Source organism: Palaemon carinicauda, chromosome 6 (assembly GCF_036898095.1).
Source record: "Palaemon carinicauda isolate YSFRI2023 chromosome 6, ASM3689809v2, whole genome shotgun sequence".
NCBI classification, from domain to species: Eukaryota; Metazoa; Arthropoda; class Malacostraca; order Decapoda; family Palaemonidae; genus Palaemon; species Palaemon carinicauda.
In genome coordinates this window covers 169,863,092-169,885,810 of record NC_090730.1, presented here as the reverse complement: position 1 = coordinate 169,885,810, position 22,719 = coordinate 169,863,092, and the positions used below count along the sequence as shown (strand labels likewise).

The 22,719-nt window shown below is 38.9% G+C and overlaps 1 long non-coding RNA gene across 5 annotated transcripts in view; it reads right to left on the bottom strand.

Annotated features, from left to right (window-relative positions):
* LOC137642825 (uncharacterized) overlaps positions 1–22,719 on the bottom strand; it is a 206,897-nt gene that overhangs the window by 5,647 nt on the left and 178,531 nt on the right. For all 5 annotated transcript variants that reach the window (XR_011044865.1, XR_011044864.1, XR_011044863.1 and 2 more), the window contains 2 exons: positions 17,480–17,535; positions 13,252–13,307 (listed from right to left, as the gene is read on the bottom strand). This is a non-coding gene — a long non-coding RNA (uncharacterized lncRNA). The remainder of the gene's footprint in view (positions 1–13,251; positions 13,308–17,479; positions 17,536–22,719) is intronic.

Genomic DNA, 22,719 nt, shown 5'->3' with positions numbered 1-22,719 from the left:
TATATATATATATATATATATATATATATATATATATATATATATATATATATATATATATATATATATATATATATATATATATATATATATATATATATATATATATATATATATATATATATATATATATATATATATATATATATATATATACATAAAAAAAAAATTAAAGACTTGTATAACTGTGTTTGAAGTCTGCCCTCCATAATGTATGGGAGAAAACTATTAAAAGATTCAGAGCCTCATGACATTTTACTTTTAAGGCTTTCAAGTGAGAAATCCATGTCAACCTGCAACCAAATAATAATCCTAAAACTCGACCTTCACTTGCACAGGGGATCCGGTAACCTTTGATGTACATATCCTTAAGACAAAAATGGACATCAGTTCAACTTGAATCCATTCATATCAGCGCAGCGAATTATTTTAGCAATGGAGTTGTAGTTTTATCTCAACCACTACCAGTCTAGTTGTGGAAATATGGAGATCATAATCTCTTGTGAAGAATATCTTGAGGAATGATAGCGGATATCTCATTAACGGCCAACACAAATACGGTTACACTCCAGCACATTACCCAGGGGAACACCTTCCAGACCTTCCCTCCCTGACAGTTTCAATTACTCTACCTTGAAAAAAATCTGTGAAACACTTGAAAGAAAAATGACAGATCTCCTCTCAATCCCAAATTATTAATATTAATGATTTTAAGTACAGTATACCATATCTCCATGCAGTATCATACATTTCAAGGTAAAAAAAGAAATAAAAAAAAATGAAAATAAATACATGGTGCTGTTTGGAGGCCATGGCTTCACAAAGAGGATTCCAGTTGTACCAACATCAGTATAGTTATTTTTTTTTTTTTTTTTCTGAATCCAGACTGGATAGGTGATAAAATACTTTTCTTCTCCAGGTACCACACCAACCTTGCATTGACCATCTTCTCCATGATCTAACATAAAGACGTCAATACAATAGGTCAATAGTTTCCTGCTAAAAACTTTTCCTTAACCGACTTTAAAAATTCTAAAATAAAGGCTAGCTCTCAAATACTTGGATAACTGCAATTATGCCATATTTTGTTAATACAGTGGAACTTCTACAAACAATTGCCATTACATACGATTCTAATCAAATTTTTGTCTCGACACCCGAAGTCATGCTCCAACATCCGACGTAGATCATACGCGTAGAATTTGCTCGAAGCGTCTATCGTAGTTTCTTGTTTACACCAGTAGACAGCAGCACATCGGAGGGACACTGTTGAGCGTCGCGTTGGTCAGTTCTCTGTTCTCGTGCGCATCGTGTGGTTGACCTCTGTTCGATCCATTATTAAGTGCTTATTATCTTCCTTTTCTTACATTTCCTTCTTGATTTTACGTAAAATCATGGGTCCTAAGAAGCTTAGTTTCAATACGTAGTAGTAGTAGTAGTAGTAGTAGTAGTAGTAGTAGTAGTAGTAGTAGTAGTAGTAGTAGTAGTAGTGAGAAAATGAAGTCATTGCTTTCATTAGAACCAAGGCAAGAAATTATAGAAAAACATGAGCAGTGTGCATGCGAGTGATCTGGCTATGGCCGGAATATGTCTACGATCTCGACAATCATCAAGCAGAAGGCAGCCATTAAAGATGTCAAACCATCGAAGGGGATCACCATAATTTCTAAACGTCATAGCCCTACCGTGGAAGAGTTGGAACGCCTTCTGTTGATATGGTTAAAGGACAAAGATTGTTGGCGATACGATCACTGAAACGATCATTTGCGAGAAGGTCAGCGCTATCTATTGTGACTTGAAGGCGGCGGGCTTTGAGGGTGACATGGGGAGAGTTCAACCTATCCTACAACGGAGGAATTCAAGGCGTCCCGTGGTTGGTTCGAGAAATTTAAGAGACGGACCGGGATTCAATCAGTTGTTCAGCACGAAGAGCCTTCAAGTTCGGATTCCAAGGCTGCTAATGATTTTGTTAAGTTCGAAAAAATTGCGGAGGATGAAGGCTAAGTAGAGCAGCACGTTTTCAACTGTAATGAAACCGGTCTGTTTGGAAAAAGATGGATAGTCGAACAGACATCACCGCCGAAGATAAGAAAATGCCTGGACATAAGCCTATGAAGGATCGGTTGACTCTTACCTTATATGCCAACGACTGCAAAATAAAGCAGTTATTGGTTTATCATTCCGAAAACCCTAGGGCATTCAAGGCACAAAGTCAATAAGGACATGCATGTTTTCTGGCGTGCTAATTCTAAGGCTTGGATTACTAGGCATTTCTTTGTTGAATGCGTAAACCAAGTTTACGGCCTGCAGTCAAGAAGTACCTTCAGGAGAGGAATATACCCTGCTGTCAAGAAGTACCTTCAGGAGAGGAATATGCCCTGCTGTCAAGAAGTACCTTCAGGAGAGGAATTTGCCTTCAGCGTGCTTGCTTTGCTTGGATAATGCTCCCGCTCACTCCCCAGGACTCGAAGATGATATCATCGACCAGTTTAAGTTCATCAGAGTGGTGATCTTCCACCGAACATCACCCCTATCCTCCAGTCCATGGACCAGCAAGTCATCTCTAATTTTAAGAAGCTCTAAACCAAGCACTTATATAAGCAGTGCTTTAATGTCACACAAAGCGCCAACTTAACTTTGCGTGAATTTTGGAGGAGCCATTTCAATATCGTGCACTGCTTGAAGATCATAGATCAGGCTTGGGAGGGAGTGACTCGACAGACACTGAATTCAGCTTGGAAGAAGCTTTGGCCTGATGCTGTTTCTCCCAGAGATTTTGAAGGTTTTGGCCCAGAGCCTGAACCGTGCTTGCCGTAGAGGAGGACGTAGAAGAGATTGTAACCCTTGGCAAGTCCATGGGTCTGGAGGTCGATGAAGATGACATCATTGAACTCGTCGAGGAGCATCATGAAAAGCTCACCACCGAGGAACTCAAGGAGCTGCATGCCATGCAACATGATGAGTTCCAAGCGCAGTTGAGTGAATCGGAGGATATCGAGGAGGTAGAGCACATCTTCAGTTTGGCTGAAATAAGAGAGGTGTTAGCATATCAACACGTGGTTGATTTCATTGATAAGTATCACCCACAGAAACTTCAGGTTTACTGTGTAGTTTCGCAATTCAATGATGTTTGTTCAACCCATTTCAGAAAAATTCTCAAAAGCCGTACCAAGCAACTTTCTCTCGATAGTTTCTTTAAAAAATCTACGAAGCGGTCTAGTGATCATGTTGAAGAGAAAGAAAGTGAAGTAAAGGAAACTAAGATTGAATTGAGTGTGCGATGAAAATTGAAAATCAAAAAGCAAAAATTAAAAAAAAAAATATAGAAATCTAAAAAAAAATAAAGCTAAGTTAGGTTAAAGTTCACGAAGTGTAAGTTAGATTAAGTTACGGTAGGTTATCACAGTCACCATCTCTACCTCCTCGCCGACCGTCCGTCTCCTCCTGTGTAGCAATTCATATACCTGCGTTGGCTTGTCTCTAAGGTAAAGTGACAAATTCCTTTTTTATTCGTTATTTCTTTATAATTCTTTTTTACAACTTTATGTAATTCAATTGCATTATTGTTATGTGTAGTAATCTATGAAGGAGTTATCATAGGTGTTTGGGCTGGGGAACTAATTATACAAATTACAGTGTATTCTTATGGGAATATTTGCCCCAACATATGATTGTTTTTACATACGAAGCAGTTCCCGGAACAAATTAAGATCGTATGTAGAGGTTCCACTGTAATGCTTAAAATGAATAACCAAATATTAACAGGTACATTTTAATCATTGCATAAAGATTTGCGTCAAGTCCAGGGGTTGTATCATTGCAGGAATAATGAGCCTCCCATTCGTGGGATTTATGAAAACGAGCAAGGCATTAGTCGACCATCGTTGGTAACCCCTGGCCCCCTGTACAACTACACTTCATCCAATGATAAATGGCAAGGTTCTAATTAAGACAGAAGGGGTAGTAACTTGCAAAGACATGATGAAAAGCAGGATGTCCATTGATTTACAAACGTTACAACAAATATGACTGAAATGAAACAAGATTTCGAGAAGTTAGTTTACAGGCTACCAAAGAAATAACCTTTTCAACAAGTACAGGATAGATAGAAAAGTTTAGGAAGTGCAATAATGGAGATTCTGAATCTGTGGATGAAGCGACAGTACTAACATAATAGAAAATTTGCAGAAATTAACAAGGGCAAAGGTCATCTTAAGCAAATTTTCAACTGTAATGAGATGGGTCTTTATTAGGAAGAAAAAAAAAAAATAACATAAGCGTCAAATAAGCACCAGAGTTCAAGGCAAGAAAGGAATAGCTGACCTTGGTTCTTTGTGGTAACATGCTAGGTCATAGAGGACAAGGTGTTGTCTGTTAACGAGGTTCACGTCTTGAACAAAAACAGATGCAATTCCCATTTCCTATTAACACAATGACAAGGTCAGGGCCACTGCTATTCTCTTGAAGCAATGATTCATAATACCTCGATCCTTAAGTGAAAGCATACCTTGATTGGGAAGGGTTACCAATGTTTTTTGACACAGACATGGTGAAAACCCAGAGCATAAGTGTTGAATTTCTGCCACACACACTACCATGACCTTACAACCTCTTGACAAGGGTAGTATAAAGTGCACTTGCACTACTGTATAGAACTTACTATAGATTCTATTTTCTATGCTATTTTACACCTACATCTTACATTATTGCGGACTCAAATTCAGTGCACAGTAGGCCTAATGTGTGTGATTAATTTGTAAACAACCCCCTGCAGGAAAATGACAAAAACTGGTAGCAGCCTGAAGGAAAAGTGGGGGGGAGAGGAATACAAGTGGCATCTCGACCCTACAGCCAAAATCACCAAGAATTTAAAGGCTTTATGATGTAATTTCATTTTGTTGTCTTTTACTTTATAGCAAAATTAACCTTCAGTAACTTGTGGCATAAATCATTCCTTTTTTAATATTCTAAGAAATAACCATTTCTTTTCAATATATTTCACTAACCAGTTAGAAAAACTACATACAATAGGCCCCCGCCATACGACTTTAATCCGTTCCAGAGTTGGTATCGTATGGTTAAAATGTCGTATGGCGGGCAATAAAATAGCTAATGCGTGCAAAACCCAAGGTAAAAACATTGTAAATTAGTAGGTAACAAAATAGTATAGTGAGCACTGTACTACAGTATACTTATATATAATATACATGTACTGTACAGTATATAATTAAATAACATTACATGATAAATAAAAATTATATACTGTACTGTAAAGGAAAAAATTAATTTTTTTTTTACCTTTGGAGTGACGTGACTTGAGCTGGTAGTGGGTGGAGGCAGAGAGGGGAGGAGACGGTAGATATAAAAACGTATCAATGCTAATTATGTTATGTACACTTAATAAATTTATTCTTACTATTAAACACTTAATATTAAAAAAGCTTTTTTTATTATTATTATTATTTTTGTCTTGAAATTTTTTTTTTAAAGATTTTTTTTTTTAGAACTAGAATTTTTTTTTTTTTTTTTAGCTTTTAAAATAGAATCACTATTATCATCTTTGCTTTCTGACACTTCTCTTTTGGAGAAATATCTATCCAAAGAAGCCTGTTTCTGATGATTCCTCAACATATTTCTAAAATGACTCACTTGTCATTAACTCTCTCCATAAGACGACCTGTGTGAAGTTTTTCTGGGAGTTTTTTTTTTTTTTCAATGAAACTCGTAAGGTTTTCATACCAACCGATAGCTTCCCTTATTTCTGCCGATGTCATTTCTTCAGTCTACCCCCGTCCTCGCCACCACTAGAGCTGTGCTCTTCTTGAATGATGGTCAACTGCATTGCCTCCAACTCTTTCAAGTCTTCAGTCGCAAGCTCCTCCCTGTGCTCCTCGATAAGGTTATGGAAGTCAGCCTCATAGACAACAAGCCCCATGGACCTCCCAATTGAAATTATTTCCTCAACATCACCCTCAGGGGCAGGATCATCAACTACCTCTTCTTCGGTTGAGGGATAGAAACCTTCTTAGTCTCGTTCTGCCACTACAGCTGGTCACAGTTTCTTCCATGAGGAGTCCAAGGTGCACCGTGAAACCTCATTCCAAGCTGTGTCGATCATCTTCAGGCATTGAACGATGTCAAAATGCCCCCCCCCCCCCCAAATAAGAAAAAATAGTGCCTCAAGCAAGAGAACTCTACCCCAAGACAGTGGTCTCGAGGCTATGGCACTGACCAAAACTAGGGAACAAGGGTTTGAATTTGGAGTGTCCTCCTCCTATAAGAGCTACTTACCATAGCTAAAGTCTCTCTTCTACCCTTACCAAGAGGAAAGTGGCCACTGAACAATTACAGTGCAATAGTTAACCCCTTGAAGGAAGAACTGTTTAGTAATCTGTGTCAGGTGTACGAGGACAGAGGAGAATACGGAAAGAATAAGCCATATTATTCGGTGTATGTGTAGGCATAGGGAAAATGAACTGTAACCAGAGAGAGGGATCCAATGCAGTACTGTCTGGTCAGTCAAAAGACCCAATGACACTAGCGGTAATATCTCTACAGGTGGCTGGTGCCCTGGCTAACCTTCTACCTATTAGGCGAGCTTAAATCGTTTCTTGACTTCATTAGGCGGTAAAAGTTTAGTTTCTTGTCAACTTTATTTCATGTCTTGGCCTATTACCATTTTCCTCTCATTAGGCAACAGCACTGTATCAGCCAGCAGACATTAAATCCTTATATAGATTGACCAGTTGTGAATGAATTCACAAGGAGTTCATTTAGTTAGGTTAGTTTTTGACATTAATGAATGAAGGAATGATCGGGCGACTTAGGTCTCTTCCTTCCATTAATTCAATGCAACCATCATTATTCTAAGAAAATTTTAATGCATCCACTATTACTTAGGCCTCAATGATGCCATGTCAAAAATACTGTAATGAGCAAACTTCAATCGGTTCTAGCAATTGTTCCTAGATTATCTAATTGCCAAACTGTTGGTATCAAATATATGTAAAAGCGTATTTTCACCATCACATAGAAAAGTGTCAATTACTTTTTGAAATTAAGTTGATTTGAAGTTTTCTGGCATCCCGAAATCAAAGGTCATTGACGCCGAAGGGGGTTGCCTTTTCGCAGGTACTGACGGGACTAGATTAACAACATGAGCGTCGATGAGAAGAGGACTCCGAAAGGCGCCAGAGTCAATGAAGAGATGTCTTTGGCGTGACACGAGGTAACAATGGAAGCTTTGAAGATCTGCTCATCTTCAACAAGGTTTCTACTGTAGAGACTTGAGTATTCAGAAACTCCTGTCCTAAGTCCGATTTGAAAGTACCACATCAAACCTGAGTCTGGGGCTTTGAGACTGAAAAAATTGCGTCGACAGCGCACTATGCCTTAGCAGTCTGCACTAGGGGAGGCTCATCCAAAACCCTCAAATAACAGATGAGGCTCAATCTTAATAAAGTGCAAGGCTTCAGAGCTAGATACCAGGGGGCTGAAGATGGGGTACATCAACAGTGCTCGTACTCGTGCGCAAAATGAGGCTCTCCCGAGTCAACAGATGTCGAGATTTGGTAGTTCCATTCCAACTGCTGTCGAGTTCTTAACTCTTCCTTGAATGTCCTTCCTTTCCCTTGAGTAATTTCTATTGTATTATCATTACTTGCTAAGCTTCTAACATAGTTGGGAAAGCAGGATGCTATAACCCAAGGGGCTCCAACAGGGAAAATAGCCCAGTCACGAAAGGAAGCGAAGGAAGTAAAATATTTTAAGAACAGTAACATCAAAATAAATATTTCTTTATTGCATATAAAACTTTAAAATAAAACCAGCAGAAAAAAAAATAAGATAAAACAGTGTGCTCGAGTGTACTCTTAAGCAAGAGAACTCTAACCCAATACAGTGGAAGACCATAGTACAAAGCTATGGGACTACCTAAGACTAGAGAACAATAGTTTGATTTTGGAGTGTACTTCTAAGAGTGGCAAATGGAAGAGTAGTAGAAAGGGCATTGATGGATTATGTGTTGATAACTAAAAGAATGTTTGGAAGATTGAAAGACGTGCACGTGTTTAGGGGTATGGCTAATGGTATGTCTGATCATTTTTTGGTGGAAGGAAAATTAGTTGTAGCAAAAGAGTGGGGAAATAGAGTAGGTGGATGTAAAAGGGAGCTAGTGAGGGTTGAAGAGCTAATAAAACCGGGGGTAAAAAGTAAATATCAGGAAAGGTTAAAAATGGCATATGACGAGGTGAGAGTAAGAGAAACTGGTAATTTAGAGGAGGAGTGGAAGTTAGCAAAAGAAAATTTTGTTGGGATTGCAAGTGATGTATGTGGCAAGAAGGTTGTTGGAGGCAGCATGAGGAAGGGCAGTGAATGGTGGAATGAAGGAGTGAAGGTAAAAGTGGAAGAGAAAAAGAGGGCTTTTGAAGAATGGCTGCAGAGTAATAGTATAGAGAAGTATGAAAAATATAGAGAGCAAAAGGTGGAAGTAAAGCAAAGAGGGCAGCTGACCTGAGGTGGGGTCAGGGACTGGGTCAGTCATATGAAGAGAATAAGAAGAAGTTTTGGAAAGAAGTGAATAGAGTAAGGAAGGCCGGCGCAAGAATTGAAGAGACAGTGAAAGATGGAAATGGAAGGTTGTTAAAAGGAGAGGAGGCAAGGAAAAGGTGGGCGGAATATTTTGAAAGTTTGCTGAATGTTGAGGATGATAGGGAGGCAGATATAATTGCTGTTCCAGGTGTTGAGGTGCCAGTGATGGGAGATGAGAATGAGAGAGAGATTACAATAGAGGAAGTGAGGAGAGCACTAGATGAAACGAGAGTAGGAAAAGCATCTGGTATGGATGGTGTGAAAGCTGAGATGTTGAAGGAAGGGGGTGTGACTGTACTTGAATGGTTGGTGAGATTGTTTAATGTGTGTTTTGTGTTGTCAATGGTACCAGTAGATTGGGTCTGTGCATGTATTGTACCACTATATAAGGGTAAGGGAGATGTGCATGAGTGTTGTAATTCAAGAGGTATTAGTTTGTTGAGTGTAGTTGGAAAAGTGTATGGTAGAATACTGATTAATAGGATTAAGGATAAAACAGAGAATGCAATCTTGGAAGTACAGGGTGGTTTTAGAAGAGGTAGGGGTTGTATGAATCAGATTTTTACAGTTAGGCAGATATGCGAGAAATATTTAGCAAAAGGTAAGGAGGTGTATGTTGCGTTTATGGATCTGGAGAAAGCATATGATAGAGTTGATAGGGAAGCAATGTGGAATGTGATGAGGTTATATGGAGTTGGTGGAAGGTTGTTGCAAGCAGTGAAAAGTTTCTACAGAGGTAGTAAAGCATGTGTTAGAATAGGAAATGAGGTGAGCGATTGGTTTCCGGTGGGAGTGGGGCTGAGACAGGGATGTGTGATGTCGCCGTGGTTGTTTAACTTGTATGTTGATGGAGTGGTGAGAGAGGTGAATGCTAGAGTGCTTGGACGAGGATTAAAACTGGTAGGCGAGAATGATCATGAATGGGAGGTAAATCAGTTGTTGTTTGCGGATGATACTGTACTGGTAGCAGACACAGAAGAGAAGCTTGACCGACTAGTGACAGAATTTGGAAGGGTGTGTGAGAGAAGGAAGTTGAGAGTTAATGTGGGTAAGAGTAAGGTTATGAGATGTACGAGAAGGGAAGGTGGTGCAAGGTTGAATGTCATGTTGAATGGAGAGTTACTTGAGGAGGTGGATCAGTTTAAGTACTTGGGGTCTGTTGTTGCAGCAAATGGTGGAGTGGAAGCAGATGTACGTCAGAGAGTGAATGAAGGTTGCAAAGTGTTGGGGGCAGTTAAGGGAGTAGTAAAAAATAGAGGATTGGGCATGAATGTAAAGAGAGTTCTATATGAGAAAGTGATTGTACCAACTGTGATGTATGGATCGGAGTTGTGGGGAATGAAAGTGATGGAGAGACAGAAATTGAATGTGTTTGAGATGAAATGTCTGAGGAGTATGGCTGGTGTATCTTGAGTAGATAGGGTTAGGAACGAAGTGGTGAGGGTGAGAACGGGTGTAAGAAATGAGTTAGCGGCTAGAGTGGATATGAATGTGTTGAGGTGGTTTGGCCATGTTGAGAGAATGGAAAATGGCTGTCTGCTAAAGAAGGTGATGAATGCAAGAGTTGATGGGAGAAGTACAAGAGGAAGGCCAAGGTTTGGGTGGATGGATGGTGTGAAGAAAGCTCTGGGTGATAGGAGGATAGATGTGAGAGAGGCAAGAGAGCGTGCTAGAAATAGGAATGAATGGCGAGCGATTGTGACGCAGTTCCGGTAGGCCCTGCTGCTTCCTCCGGTGCCTTAGATGACCGCGGAGGTAGCAGCAGTAGGGGACTCAGCAGTATGAAGCTTCATTTGTGGTGGAAATGTGGGAGGTTGGGCTGTGGCACCCTAGCAGTACCAGCTGAACTCGGCTGGGTCCCTGGTTAGGCTGGAGGAACGTAGAGAGTAGAGGTTCCCTTTTTGTTTTGTTTCTTGTTGTTGTCGGCTACCCCCCAAAATTGGGGGAAGTGCCTTTGGTATATGATGATGTATGTATGTACTTCTAGAAAAGATTCTTACCATAGCTAGAAGTTTCTCTTCTAACCTTACCAAGAGAAAAGTGGCCATTGAACAATTAGTGCAGTAGTTAACCCCTCAGGTGAAGAATTGTTTGGAAATCTCAAGTGTTGTCAGGTGTATGAGGACAGAGGAGAACATGTAAATAATAGGCCAGACTATTCAGTGTGTGTGTAGGCAAAGGGAAAATAACCATAACCAAAGAGAAGGATCCAATGTACTGTAATACTGTCTGGCCAGTCAGGAACCCACAATTCTCTAGTGGTAGTATCTCAACAGGAGAGGGAGTTGGAGAAGGAGCGGGAGGAATCAAGCTCACTCCCGTTATAAGAATGTTCACCTCTAGCACCTTGAGTGATGTAGAGGAATTAAACTCTCTCTCAGAGCTCGATTTATGAGGAGTATGTGTTCTCGACACTGCTGTCTGGAACGTCTATAGCGAGGACCACATCGTCGTCATCTGGGGCTACTTCCTTCATCTGTGTCAGAAGGGGGAGTGATCCTTGGACAGGATGACGTTCCATGTAGAACATGGAATCATCATCATCATAAACATCAGGCCCAGCACTAGTGTGTGGCCTGTTATGACAATTATGTTTGTAATCAGTGTAAGACAAGTTTCTTACAGCGTAAGATAAGATTTTATCATGCTGCTTCCTAGCCTAAAGTTTATAAAACTTAAGGAAACCTTAAAATAATGGGAAAATCTAACATGCGCTCTAGAATACAGGGGAACGATAGTCACATTCTAGCATCACTGACACAGGAATAGTGTCAACGGTGAAAATGGTGGCGCGTTTAGTGACTTCGTTATGTTTAGGGGCAACGCCTAGACCCGATGGCCTGCTCAAGTTGCGGAATGGTTGCCTCATGCACTGACAAGGCAGGGTGTACAGTGACATCCCGTTTAAGATCAGCGGCACGTTCATAATTGTTATTCTCAATGTTCAGCCTACCTATATTAATATTAGTTGAAATTCTGGGTAAAGCAGGATTTGTTACACTCAACTTTGAAGCTTTACTAGGCTTAGGAGAGACCTGTTTAGGAATTGCCAAATTTTGTGAGGGATACACAGCCAAAGCAGTCTGGGCACCCTCATACTAAAGAGCTGAGAAGTCTACTGATTTGTCCAAGGAACTCATCCGAGATCTCTACTTAGGAACCCAAGATGTACGAGGCAGGCCTGGCTCGTTACTTTCAGTTTAAGACTCGTAACAAGGGTTTTCTATAATAAGGCTGCCTCAGTGCAGGGGAAAAGGACAAGCTCTACTCTAGATTTAAATGGGAATATGAAAATAATTTCATTCTTCAGATGGGAGACACCTCTATAGGGGGGAAACATCTTATGTGTAACCTGACAAAATCTCCACTCAACACACTTGACATTACAGAATAATCAGGAACAGATGCAGCTACAAGATTCGGTCCAAAAAGCACAGCGGCTGTAGCCAGGGATCCGCAATAAGAACAGTTTCAAGCACATTTTGAACATCAACAATACTGGGTGAGAAAATATTAAAATTACATGCGTTGTCATCTGTGACTGAATCCTCAGAGGGATATTGACAGAAAGGACCTGGAAGGGGAATAATATTACGCAGCAGAACTCATCTTGCCCTTCTCGTCATTGCTCACAGAAGACGAAAGGGATCATCTCATAGTTTCTTGCAGTGAGAACGATCTCTCCCCAACTGGGAGGATGACCATTCCCTACAGTAATCACGTGGTGTTTCCAGATCATCTTAACCTCTACATGAAGGACAAACCGGGTTTTGATCTACTAGTCTACTTCTACCCAATTCAATTGTACCAAAGGAGTGACCATTTCGGCTGGGGCTGGAGCGCATCTTATTTGACACAGTTGTCGGAAGTTGATCACTCATAAGCTCACAAATAATGATAGCACGCCAGCGACAATGAATGTGAAAGACACAGAAGAGACAAGCACTATAAGCGTACTGAGCAGCCAATGCGGAGCCTGATAGCAGAAAAGGTAGGGAGATCTGACCTCCTTCACAACCAGAAGTATTGTGCTTAAGCACTTGGAACAAGTGTCGTGTGTCATGTGCAGCAGTTGCCTAGCAATGCAGCAAAGGATAAACTAATTTCTTTTCAATTGGCTGATCGTATATAAAATGACTCGCCAGTTTGTATCCTCATGGGAATATAAAATTCTAGTAACCTGGGCTATAATTCTAGCTTTGATAACTATCTACATTTAACTGATCCTAAAGAAGTGCTTTAATTCATATGGATGATTTAGCAATAACTATCTAATAACCTAAAATCTGCTTTATCAAATCTGAGAATGTCAAAAGGAATGCACAAAGGGAATGAAACTTTCATCAGTCAGTATTGGTGCTGCATGCTACAGTTACATTAAAGGAGACAGCATCCTTTAATATGTACCACCGCCAGGTTTCCACATGCAGGAATCACCAACCAGGAGACATGAAACTAATATTTAACTTCCAAATAAAGAAAAACAGTGATTATTAAATGTATATAAAATTTCATGCCTCCCTGGGGACCACCATTACCAACTGGGATATTCATTGTAGGGATGCAGAGAAAGTTAGCAAAGGTTAAACTTTTTTAAATGGCAAATTCTTGTTCTAATCAAACTATTTAAGAGTACAGTAATGTCAAAGATCTATACCATACCTGAGGACTAATGACTCGCAAAAGGTTATTAATGACCGACGTTGTCCATACTCCCGCTGAAAAATAAAAATAATGCAATAATGAATAAGTATGTAAATGCAACATATTTTAAAGTAACAGTCTGCTAATAAATAACAATTTTGCACATCCCAGCCAATCAACAAGAGTTCTAGTAGTTTTTGTAAATCTACACATACCTTGAAAAAATTTTGATACACTAATCTTTATAAAATTTTATGTACAAAGCACAACACAATGAGGACTTCTACACCATTAGCAGTGTTGCCCCTCAGTAAGGATGCAGTGTTATTTATTAATTTCGAGTCCCTGTAGGTCACCAAACAATAAGTACGTACATGAAGGGTTTGGGTCTAGGTGGGGCAGTTAAACCAAGCAATCTGTATACTGTACAACACTTTTAGAAAGTCAAGCATACATTAGACCCAAACTAGACTAGACTCATAACCACACAGAACTGCAAAGACAGGGCGGCAACCTATTCGGCGCTGACAACTAGGGGATGAACTTTGTAGTTCTACCATAAAGTAATAGCTCAAGAGACGAACAGCTAAGCTAAAAGGAACAGATCCAATGTAAAAGGTTAAAAGTTGGGTGGAGCTATCATAGGAGCCAAACAATGTGTAGAATCATATTACTAAGCCTATCTCATAACCTCAGACAATTATCTTACAAAACCAGTTGCAGTAGGTCTTATGGATGGTTGCGTCTTTTCAACTTTTCGTGAATACATATCCCATAAGCTACAGTAGAGAAAATGTTTCTATCTCGGATGCTTGCAATGTTATGAACAGACTAGTTCTCGTCAGTGACAGTAGTAATGGAATAACACGGGTTTTGCTTGAAAGTAAGGACTCGGCAATTCAAGTTAGGTTAGGTAAATATACCTTAGATTCAGTTATATACCATTGACTTATTTTTAACAATAATTTATAGATTAAGTTATATACCATTGACTCATTTTTATCATAATAATTTATAGATTAAGTTATATACCATTAACTTATTTTTAACATACTAATTTAGCAGTTTGCATTTGCACATAGAAATCATCACTTTAGTAATTAAACATACAATACCATACTGTAGGCCTACTTTCATTGCTAGCCTAATGGGATTTCAATGTAAGCACGAGTGCTGGCAATGTTTATACCGTAAATAAAAAGGGCCATTATATGTGAACCAAGCAACAAAAAAGTGAAAATGTTCAATTGTACAAAACTGAATGTAATACTGTACAGGCAGCTTATGGCACATATCTCTGCCTTTTTGGAAAATTCTCTTTCAAGTGATTATCATTATCTTGTTTTGAAATTATTAAAATAGCCAAATCTTTGTGCATGTCGCCATCCGTAAGAAAATTCTAAGCGACGCTCTTAGGTAAACTAACGAATTTTGTATTTGGCGATAATGTATCCAAACTACATATTTTTCATCATTATTATTTCACCTTACAAGTGTTAAAAGTATAGCACGGTCGGCCACTCAAGTCAACTTTCACCATTTGATTTTAGTAAGTTTATATACTGGCTAGCATGTATGTGCAGTGCATGCCGACCACATCTAAGGGATTGTTTTGCCAATATTTTCAATGAGCAATAACAGCTATTTGGTAAAGTGTGTATTAAGTGTAACAAAATCAAGTATCTAGTTAATTAAAATTTAATTAATTAATGAAATTCATTGAAAGCCCCTCTAAAGTACTTCCTATTGTAGTGGCAGTCATGATGGAACTGAGGGAGAGGTTGTAAAACATCTTGGGACTTTTGCATTAATAATTGGAAACTAATAATTAGTTTAAAAATGCCAGTAAATGATTACGTCATAAAAAAAGGAAAACTCTCGCAAGCAATAGTAAAGCCCACCATAAGTAACAAAAAACTAAACGGTTGACTTAATTAGTGGTATTCACATTTTAATCCTTTTGAATCAAAGAAACAGATTCATGAAGCTAGGCTACAACCCTACTTACAAAAGCAGGATGCTACTAAGCCCAAGGCCTCCAACAGGGAAAAATAGCCCACTGAGGAAAGAAAAACTAAATGGGAAGTAATGAACAATTTAAACATTTTAAGAACAGTAACAACAAAAAGAATCTTTCAAATATAAACTAAAAGGAGTTATGTCAGCCTCTTCAACTGAAACATTTGCTGCATGTTTAAACTTTTGAAGTTCTACGGATTCAACAACCCAATTAGGAAGATCATTTCACAACTTGGTCAAACATGGAATAAAACTTCTTAAATACCGAATAGTATCGAGCCTCACGATAGAGAAGCGCTGAATATTAGAACAACCAGCATACCTAGTAATACGAGCAGGATGGTATTGTCCAAGAGGATCTGAATGTAAAGGATGTAGAATCTTGAAAGATCTTATGCAACATGCATAATGAACTAATTGAACGATGGTGGCAGAGATTAATAACTAGATCAGGAAAAAATTTAGTAGCCGCAAGTTCCTACCCAGCAAATTGAGATGAGAATCAGCAGCTGAAGACTAGGACAGGAAACTAGGTAGAATGAAAGAACTAAAGTTTCCTCAGAAATGACTTATCACTGAAAATCTTGAAAATCTTACAAGACTTTCTCAATAGGACAATTTTTGGGGCAACTGAAGAAGACTCGGACCTGATGTTTCTCAAAAGTAAAGTAGCTTTCGAGAACCTCACATTTTTAAAAGTCGGAGTTAAAGAATCATTTCAATGCTGAGAGCCAGATGTTGAGAAGCAACTGTCCTTGCCCTACTTACAATCATACTTTGCATTTTGTTAGGATTCAACCTAATGCCCCATAATTTGCACAACGCACTAGTTTTAGCTAGATCTTTACTGAAGGAATCAGCAATCCCAGCTTTACATACAGAAGATAGAATTGATGCAGATAGTAAATAGCATCATCTGCATGTGAAACAAGCTTGTTTTTTAGGCCAAACCACGTCACGTGTATTTAGTATGGAAAGTAATGGGACAAGACCACTACTCGGAGATACATCAGATATCAATTCCTATACTCACTATGTTGCGTTGCCCATCAATCTTTTACATAAAAATTCAATAATGATGCGAACAAAAGACCATCCCAGTCCCAACCGTTTAGTTTAAAAACAAGGGACTCAAGATTAACATGGTCAAAGGCAACACTAAAATAAGGCCAGTCATACAAACTTCCTGACCACAATTAAGGGACTACCGTACAGCATAGGATATAAGAAAGGCATCACATGCTCCAAGGCCTTTACAAAAGCCAAACTTTAAACTAGGGAACAGCTGATCACCTTCAGCAAACCTATTTAGACGTTTGAAAAATTTAGATAGAGTTATGGAAATTGGACGGTAATCGGTTGGACATGAGCTACCACAAACACATTTACATATTGGAGTAACATTACCAAGTGCTAAAAGCTCCACTTCTTAACTTCATATCTTTGGAGCTAAGAAACCTGCAATCTATGTAAAAAAAAAACAAAGGAAAATACCTTCTACTAAGAATAGATTGCAGAGGAAGAGGGGGGGGGGGTGTTGTTTTAAGATTTCTTCCGTGGCTCCTTTGGCCAACATCTTAAGATGTCCTTTACTGAGCCTTTCAAATAATAGGATTGGGTTGTCAGAGTTGAGTGTCAAAGGAGGCAGACAGTCTACGAAAGGGACTATATCTGGAACGTGGAACTTCTACCGTCCAGGGATCAGCCCCCTAAAGGACTGCCATTTGAGTCAATGGCTTGGCAGGCACCGAGAATCAAAATTCCCTTGTTCTTTTTCTATTGTCTCATTGTATAAAACGAGACTAGGAGTGCAGTAAACCAGTTACAAGTTTGTATCAGCATAGGAATAAACTGCTTTATCAAATCTGAGAATGTCAAAAAAATAAGCTAAAAGGAAATGAAACATATCAGTACAGTATTGGTGCTGCATGCTACAGTTACCTTAAAGGAGACAGCATCCTTTAATATGTACCACCGCCAGGTTTCCACATGCAGGAATTACCAACCAGGAGACATGAAACTAATATTTAACTTCCAAATAAAGGAAAACAGTGATTATTAAATGTATATAAAATTTCATGCCTCCCTGGGGACCACCATTACCAACTGGGATATTTACTGTAGGGATGCACAGAAAGTTAACAAAGGTTAAACTTTTTTAAATGGCAAATTCTTGTTTTAACCAAACTATTCAAGAGTACAGTAATGTCAAAGAGCTATACCATACCTGCGGACTAATGACTCGCCAAAGGTTATGAATGACTTACGTTGTCCATACTTCAGCTGCAAAATATAAATAATGCAATAATGAATATTTATGTAAACGCAACATATTTTAAAGTAACAGTCTGCTAATAAATAACCATTTTGCAAATACCAGCCAATCAAAAAGAGTTCTAGTAGTTTTTGTAAATTTACGCATACCTTAAAAGAATTTTGATACATTAATCTTTATAAAATTTTCATGTACAAAGCACAATACAACACAATGAGGACTTCTACACCATTAGCAGTGTTGACCCTCAGCAAGGATGCAGTCATTTATTAATTTTGAGTCCCTGCAGATCACCTAACAATGAGTAAGTACATGAAGGGCATGACATATACAACCTTAGGTTTGGGTTTAGGTAGGGGAGTTGAACCCCGCAATCGGTATACTGTACACCACTTTTAGACAGTCAAGCATACATTAGAACCAAACTAGACTAGATTCATGACCACAGTTCTACCATAAAGTAATAGCTCAAGAGAGAAACAGCAAAGGTAAAAGGAACAAATCCAATGTAAAAGGTTAAATGTTGGGTGGAGCTATCATAGGAGCCAAACAATGTGTAGAATCACATTACTAAGTCTATCTCATAACCTCAGACTATCTTACAAAACCAGTTGCAGTAGGTCTTATGGATGGTTGCGTCTTTTCAACTTTTCGTGAATACATATCCCATAAGCTACAGTAGAGAAAATGTTTCTATCTCGGATGCTTGCAATGTTATGAACAGACTAGTTCTCGTCAGTGACAGTAGTAATGGAATTACTCGGGTTTTGCTTGGAAGTAAAGACTCGGCAATACAGGTTAGGTTAGGTAAATATACCTTAGATTAACTTATATACCATTGACTTATTTTCAACATATTAAATTAGCAGTTTGCATTTGCACATAGAAATTATCACATTAGTAATTAAACATACAATACCATACTGTAGGCCTACTTTCATTGCTAGCCTAATGGGATTTCAATGTAAGCACGAGTGCTGGCAATGTTTATACCGTAAATAAAAAGGGCCATTATATGTGTGAACCAAGCAACAAAAAAGTGAACATTTCCACATGTACAAAACTGAATGTAATACTGTACAGGCAGCTTATAGCACATATCTCTGCCTTTTTGGAAAATTCTCTTCTAAGTGAATATCATTACCTTGTTTTGAAATTATCAAAAGAACCAAATCTTTGTGCATGTCGCCATCCTTAAGAAAATTTTAAGCGACGCTCTTAGGTAAACTAATGGCTACCGTTAGTTTCCACAGAGAGGCGTTCCATTCATGAACGAATTTTGTATTTGGCGATAATGTATCCAAACTACATATTTTTCATCATCATTATTTCACCTTACAAGTGTTAAAAGTATAGCACAGTCGGCCACTCAAGTCAACTTTCACCATTTGATTTTAGTAAGTTTATATACTGGCTAGTAGTAACGTAAGTGCGGTGCACGCCAACCATAAGTAAGGGATTGTTTTGCTAATATTTTCAATGAGGAACAACAGCTATTTAGTAAAGTGTGTATTAAATTTAACAAAATCAAGTATCAAAGTTAAATAAAATCTAATAAATTACTGAAATTCATTGAAAGCCCCTCTAAAGTACTTCCTATTGTAGTGGCAGTCATGATGGAACCGAGGAGGGAGGGGGCTGTTGTAAAACATGGGGAACCCCTGCATAAACAGTTGGAAGCAATTCATTAGTTCAAGATGCCAGTAAATAATTACATCATACAAAAAGAAAAGCTCTCAAAAACAATTGTGAACCACCATAAGTATCCCAAAAGTAAACAGTGGACTTGAACGTCAGTGGTATTGACATGTTACTAGTTTTGAATCAAAGATAAACTCATTCATAAAGCCAAGCTACAACCCTACTTAGAAAAGCAGGATGCTACTAAGCCCAAGGCCTCCAACAGGGAAAAATAGCCCATTGAGGAAAGAAAATAAACTAAATGGGAAGTAATGAACAATTTAAACATCTTAAGAACAGTAACAACAAAAAAGATCTTTCAAATATAAACTAAAAGAGTTATGTCAGCCTGTTCAACTAAAACATTTGCTGCATATTTAAACTCTTGAAGTTCTACGGATTCAACAACCCGATTAGGAAGATCATTTCAAGACTTGGTCACAGCTGGAATAAAACTTCTTAAATACTGAATAGTATAGAGCCTCACGATAAAGAAGCGCTGACTATTAGAATAAACTGCAAACCTAGTATTACGAGCAGGATGGTATTGTCCGGGAAGATCTGAATGTAAAGGATGTAGAATCTTGAAAAATCTCATGCAACATGCATAATGAACTAATTGAACGATGGTGGCAGACATTAATAGCTAGATCAGGAAAAAATTTAGTAGCCGCAAGTTCCTACCCAACAAATTGAGATGAGAATCAGCAGCTGAAGAATAAGACAGGAAACCAGGTAGAATGAAAGAACTAAAACTTCTTAGAATTGATTTATCACTGAAAATCTTACAAGACTTTCTCAATAAGCCAGTTTTTTGGGGCAATTGTAGACAACTCAGACCTGATGTGTTTCTCAAAAGTTAAGCTGCTTTCGAGAACCACACATTTTCAAAAGTCAGAGTTAAAGAATCATTTTCAATACTGAGAGCCAGATGTTGAACAACTGCCCTTGTCCTACTTACTAGGAGTTTTGTTAGGATTCAACTAATGCCCCATAATTTGCACAATGCACTAGTTTTAGCTAGATCTCTGCTAAAGGAATCAGCAATTCCCAGCTTTACATACAGAAGATAAAATTGATGCATATAGTACACAGCATCATCTACATGTGCCACAAGCTTGTTTTCTAGGCCAAACCACATGTCATGTGTATTTAGTATGAAAAGTAATGGGCCAAGACCACTACTCAGAGGAACACCAGATATAAATTCCTATACTCACTATGTTGTCATTCAATCTTTTACATAAAAATTCAATAATGATGCTAACTAAAGACCAACCCAGTCCAAAACGAAGTTTAAAAACTAGGGACTCAAGATTAACATGGTCAAAGGCAGCACTAAAATAAAGGCCAATAATACAAACTTCCTGACCACAATCAAGAGATTATTGTACAGCACAGGATATAAGAAAGGCATCACATGCCCCAAGGCCTTTACAAAAGCCCAACTTTAAACTAGGGAACAGCTGATTACCTTCATCAAACCTATTCAGACGTTCGAAAAATTTAGATATGGTTATGGAAATTGGATGGTAATCAGTTGGACATGAGCTACCACAAACACATTTGCTTATTGGAGTAACATTACCAACTCTCTAACAAGCACTAAAGGCTCCACTTCTTAACTTCATATCTTAAGTGCTAAGAAACCTGCTATCTATGTAAAAAACAAAAGAGAACACCTTCTAAGAATCGATTGCAGAGGAAGCCTGGGGGAGTCGTTTAAGACTTCTTCCGTGGCTCCTTTGGCCAACATCTCAGACATTCTTTACCGAGCCTTTCAAATAATAGGATTGGGTTGTCAGAGTTGTGTCAAAGGAGGCAGACAGTCTATGAAAGGGACTATATCCGGAACGTAGCACCTCTACCGTCCAGGGATCAGCCCCCAAAAGGACTGCCATTTGAGTCAATACCTTGGCAGGCATTCTAACACCGCCCCCCCCCCCACATGGTAAGCTGGGGTACATGCCCTCCTTAGCGGGAGCCTCTGCAGCCATAGGGCTATCCTCTACAGTGAAAGGTGGGTCTAGTGGTTGCCTTCCAGGTTGTTGCAACTCTGTTGGATGCAGAAGACGTATCTGTTGAACTGTTTTATATGGAGACCTCCTTGGCAGTTGTGGGGCAGGCATCCTTGGTACCACTGCTCTGTTCATAAGAAAAGCTTATCCAAACTTCTCAAGCTTCCCTATGGCCGTGGCCACATTCGAAGGTGGAAACAGTGAAGGGAACTCGCTACATCAGTGTTCTTCAGAGATAAAGCATCCCTAAGGGACAGCTGCTTGGGATATTTGGCCAAGACTGCAACGTCTCTTCAGGATGGAGTTGCCCCTAGAGGGAAATAATTTAGTGTAACAATAATTCCAGCACTTTGGCCCCTAACTGAGAGGCCTTCACACTTTTATGTTATGTTATCTCAAAGATCTTCAGTGACCGCATAGCGAGACACCGCTCAAGACCAGTGGCCAAGCCAAGAATAAGCTTGTATTTTGGACATGGCCGCTACCTTCATGTTAGCCCTTTTGGATCCCAAAAAGATTGGGGGGGAGGTTTGATTAGCAATGTCAGCATTAATAGGTAGTGGGCTCTAAATGTCGGTGTCAATAAGGAGCGGGCTCTAAACGAGCGAGTGGACATACACCCTACTCTAGTGTGAAAGTGCTAGGAGAGGTAATTTTGCAGACCTGCTAGCTTTAGCGTATTAAGCTGTTGACCCGTGTTAAATCTAGTGTGTCTTTATTTTGATTAAAGAGCGCAACATCAAACCTATGTCTAGGACTGTGACTGAAAAAAAACTTGATCAATAGCACACTTCCTGTTAACAGTTTGACCATTCATCTGCTTCAGATGAAGGTGTTACTTTTAGGAAAAGGGGGAAAAGATTCTTATGACCTTTTCTCTGTGAAACTGAAAAGAAGATTCATCTGAAAAGTAACTTTCTTACCATTCTGGAGAATGTAACGTGTAAAGAATTAAAAACATTAGGCAGAGATGGTGAGAGATTGGCTAAACAAAGCAAGAGGTTTCTTCCTAAAATAGCTTATGGCTTTGAGATGATGATAACCAGCCTGTGTGTGTATTTAAGGCAAGAATTTGTTATGAGCTAAAGTTGATGATGAAACACATCATAAGGGGTTGCGTTCGTAAATGAGATTGAGAATTGGTAGCACGATCATGAAGTGCGTAATCAAGTGACAAAGTAACATGGTTGCCACACGAAGGAATATCTTCACGTGTCCAATTGGTGGCAGGCATGTGGAATGACATTATCACGTGTGGGCACGGTGTGGCATCACATGTAGGAACACAGGCACAGACTTTCTAGGCTGAATGTTTGACCCGACTGACCTGTAGTCAAAACTCGCAGAACAAAGGTTTATCAAAGAATATGCTTCTTAGCACTAGTAGGCTTACAAGGTGAAGATATCAAATATCTAGAGCTGCTTGGCATAGACAAGGATAGGGATGTGGGCACAGCTGAAGCGGTCAGACTACCGTCGTAATAAAGTGACAAG